The 3,546-nt window shown below is 56.9% G+C and overlaps 1 long non-coding RNA gene across 1 annotated transcript; it reads left to right on the plus strand.

Annotated features, from left to right (window-relative positions):
• The first annotated feature begins 1,814 nt into the window (after window positions 1-1,814).
• LOC102414942 lies at window positions 1,815-2,909 on the plus strand. The gene is made up of 3 exons (XR_003106384.2): window positions 1,815-1,962; window positions 2,071-2,186; window positions 2,778-2,909. It is a non-coding gene; the product is annotated as an uncharacterized LOC102414942 (long non-coding RNA).
• Window positions 2,910-3,546: the final 637 nt, after the last annotated feature.

Consider the following 3,546-nt stretch of genomic DNA (forward strand, 5'->3'; position numbering starts at 1 on the left):
TAACGTCTCGCACAGCAGCTGCACCATTTTCATCCCCAGCAACGGTGTACAAGGGTTGTGTTTTATTTTCCAACACACAGAGCATCGGACGTGTCCACTGCCCCCTCCCCTCACTGTCCCCGAACAGATGCCAGTTTTCCTTATCTGCGCAGACAGACCTCCCTCTGTCCTGTCGCATAGCCTCGTCACATCCCGTCTTATCTACCTCGGCCCCTGCTCACCGACCTTCACATTGTATCTCGTGTATCATGACTGGCACAGACACTGCTGAATGGAACAGTGGCAGGAGCCTGTTTACAAGTGCCCGGGCTAGATTCCTGGAAGGATAATTCCTGGGTCACTTGACATTCTGATCTATGCGGTCTGATGGCCTCCCCCTGAGACCCTCCCCCCAGCCCCTGCCCGGCAGAGGGTGAGTGTTTCTTTACACCCTCCCCAACCTGGATGGAATCGCTCTTGAAGCTTCTGGCCAAGCGGAGAGGTGAGGAGCAGGGTGCAGTGTGCCCTGGGGAGTCTGTGCTCACCGGGAGCGCAGGGGTCTGCCCTGGGAGCTCCTGCCTGCTGGGTTTCCTTGTTCCCCGAAACGCCACTGGCCGATTTGAGGGCTGTATGTAAAAGCCTCCCACCCCTCCCAGGGTTCCAGATGACGTCTCATCAAAGCACTGGTAACCAGGGAGTCCCTGGGTTCCTGCGGCTCCCGAGGTGCCCGTGGGGGCTCAGAAGCGGCTGGGGTATGGCCAGTTCCCCCGACTCACCCTGCCCGAGGCCCTCCTCACAAAGGCCGTTGTCCCTGAGGGTGTAGGGTGGGCCCTGGCTGGCCGTCCTCCTCTTTTCTCTGTTTCTTTGTTCGGAATAGTTTCTATTGCTGTCTTCAAGTTCAGTAACAGTCTGTTTTGACCCCTTGCAGCATCTAATCTGTTATGAATTTCACCCGAGGTATTTTTAAAAAGATAAAACATTGCATAGTTTCATCTTTATTAAGTTTTTAAATTAATCCATTTTGGGGGCCATGCTGGGTCTTCGTTGCTCTGCAGGCTTTTCTCTTGTGGCGGGAGGGGGCTATTCTTTGCTGTGGTGCTCACGCTTCGCATTGCAGTGGCTTCTCTTTTGTGGGGCCCAGGCTCCAGGGCACGGGCTCAGCAGCTGTGGCTCACGGGCTTGACTGCCCCACAGCCTGTGGGATCTTCCCGGACCAGGGATTGAACCCGTGTCTCTTGGATCTCCTGTACTGGCAGGCAGGTGTGCCACTTTACCACGAGCGCCACCTGGGAAGCCCTTCTTTCCTTTATGACCAAATACTATCCTGTCTGGACAGGCCCCATTTTGTTTGTCTGTTCATCAGATGGTGGACATTGGATTTGGATGGTTTCCACTTTTGGGCTATTTATGAATAATGCTAAATTATTGTTATGTGAAACACATTCTAGGCAAACATATCTGTAAACTTATAACTCCAGCTCTTGATACCTGGGCTGTTAGGACACCTGTAAAACCCCAGCCCTTTAGAGTGGGGAGGGCTTTTCAGGCTACCCAACCAACCTCTCGCACCCCCTGAGCCCACCCCGGAGTTTACAGATGGGGAAACTGACACTCCAGCTGGCAGATGATTTGCCCACCGTTTCAGTTCAAAGAACACTCACTCACAAACCAGTCAGTCCTAAAGGAAATCAGCCCTGAATATTCACTGGAGGGACTGATGCTGAAGCTGAAGCTCCAATACTTTGACCATCTGATGTGAAGAACCGATTCATTGGGAAAGATCCTGATGCTGGGAAAAACTGAGGGCAGGAGAAAGGAGTGACAGAGGAGGAGATGGTTGGATGGCATCACTGATTCAGTAGACACGAGTTTGAGTGAAGGTGGGGACATGGTGAAGGACAGGGAAGCCCTGCGTACGGCAATCCATGGGGTTGCAGAGTCAGACATGACTTGGAGGCTGAACCACCACAGAGAACAATGCAGGTAAGCTCTGTGAGGCTCCTGTGGGTCAGAGTGCATCTTCACACACGCTGTCTCATTGGATGCCCTACTTCCCCTTCTGAGGTGGGTCTTTTTATCCTCATTTCATAGATTTCTTCTTCCAGCAGTTATTTCCTGAACACTCCAGACTGTGAATGAATCCCAGACGGCCAGCACCTCAGCAGAAGAGAGGTCTATGTCCCAGAGGCAGGAAACGGCGGAGCTGGGTAGGAACACCCAGCTTCGAGGTCGCCCTGGGCTTCCTTTTTGGCCTTCCTCCCCATCAGGAGGGAGAGGAAGGAGATGTCTGTGGGGGCGGTGTGGGTGCCCAGGAGGGCTGAGGCTGCGTGCCCCAGAGGGCTGAGGCTGGGAACGGGCTGGGCCCCCAGCATGCCTGGGATAGGGCAGCCAGGCCTCCAGCAGGTCGTAGAGAAGTGCCTCTGCCTGCAGAGCGTCCTTCCCTTGAGCTGCAGGCACGTCTCCACCTTCCAGACACACTGACCCTCCTAACTCTTGCCTGTCCACCGTGAGGTCAAGCTGCCTTTGAGGATAAGGGCGTGGACACCTGGTGGAGACATGTTTCAGAGCCCTAACTCTTGGCTGTGCTAGTGGTCACTTCGCTTGCGTTCCAATTTGTATTTTCTATTTGTTTTTGTATCATGTGTGTTTTGGGTAATTTGAGATCGCTCAGTTGTGTCCGACTCTGCGACCCCATGGACTATACAGTCCCTGGGCCAGAATACTGGAGTGGGTAGCCTTTCCCGTCTCCTGGGGATCTTCCCAACCCAGGGATTGAACCCAGGTCTCTTGCATTGCAGATGGATTCTTAACCAGCTGAGCCAGAAGGAAGCCCTTATTTTGGGTAAGTGGCCTTAAACTTGGTAGAAAGGAGGAAAGAGGGAGAGACAGAGACAGAGACAAAGAGGGTAACAGAGGGGACCAGACTTGGGGCTGACACAGGGAGGGCAGAGAGAGAAGGCTGCGGCCACTGTACCCCGAGAGGCGCCTCTTGCAGCTGAGGTGGGGCGGGGACGAGGCTTGTTTTGGGGTGCCTGGGGCGAGGTGGTTGATGTGCACTGGGCCCTGGAGAGCCTTTGACAGCCTCCGCCGGCCGTGCTGGGGGGAAGCGGGGGCCGCCTCGGGGCTTGCCGGCTCAGCCAAACCGCAGGCGGTCTCAGAGCTGCCCCTGGGCCTGCAGCGCGGACGGGGCGGGAGCCCTGCGCGGTGCTCTCCAGCCGCGGTGCTCGTCGCTTCGTTCGCTGCTCCGGGCGGTTTCCTGTGGCTGCCGCGGCGGGGGCAGCTGGTCCTGGGCTGGGAGGAGCTCCACTGGGCCCTGTTCGGGGCTTGGAGGGAAGGGGGAGGGACAGCTCCCAGGAACCAGAGGCCAGAGAGGGGGCTCGGCCCGGAGCTCCTCCCTTTCCCCCTCCTCCCCCGTCACCGCTCCCCTTCATTTCCTCTGGCTTCCAGGCTGCCCTCCGCCGCCTTGCAAGCGAGCAACGCTGGGTGCTGGGCGGCACCGCCCCCGCCCCAGCCGCGTCTCAGCCAGTTGCCCCACCCTGCACATACAACCCCCGCCCCGCGCCAGGT

The sequence above is a fragment of the Bubalus bubalis genome, chromosome 24 (genome assembly GCF_019923935.1).
Source record: "Bubalus bubalis isolate 160015118507 breed Murrah chromosome 24, NDDB_SH_1, whole genome shotgun sequence".
Lineage (NCBI taxonomy): Eukaryota > Metazoa > Chordata > Mammalia > Artiodactyla > Bovidae > Bubalus > Bubalus bubalis.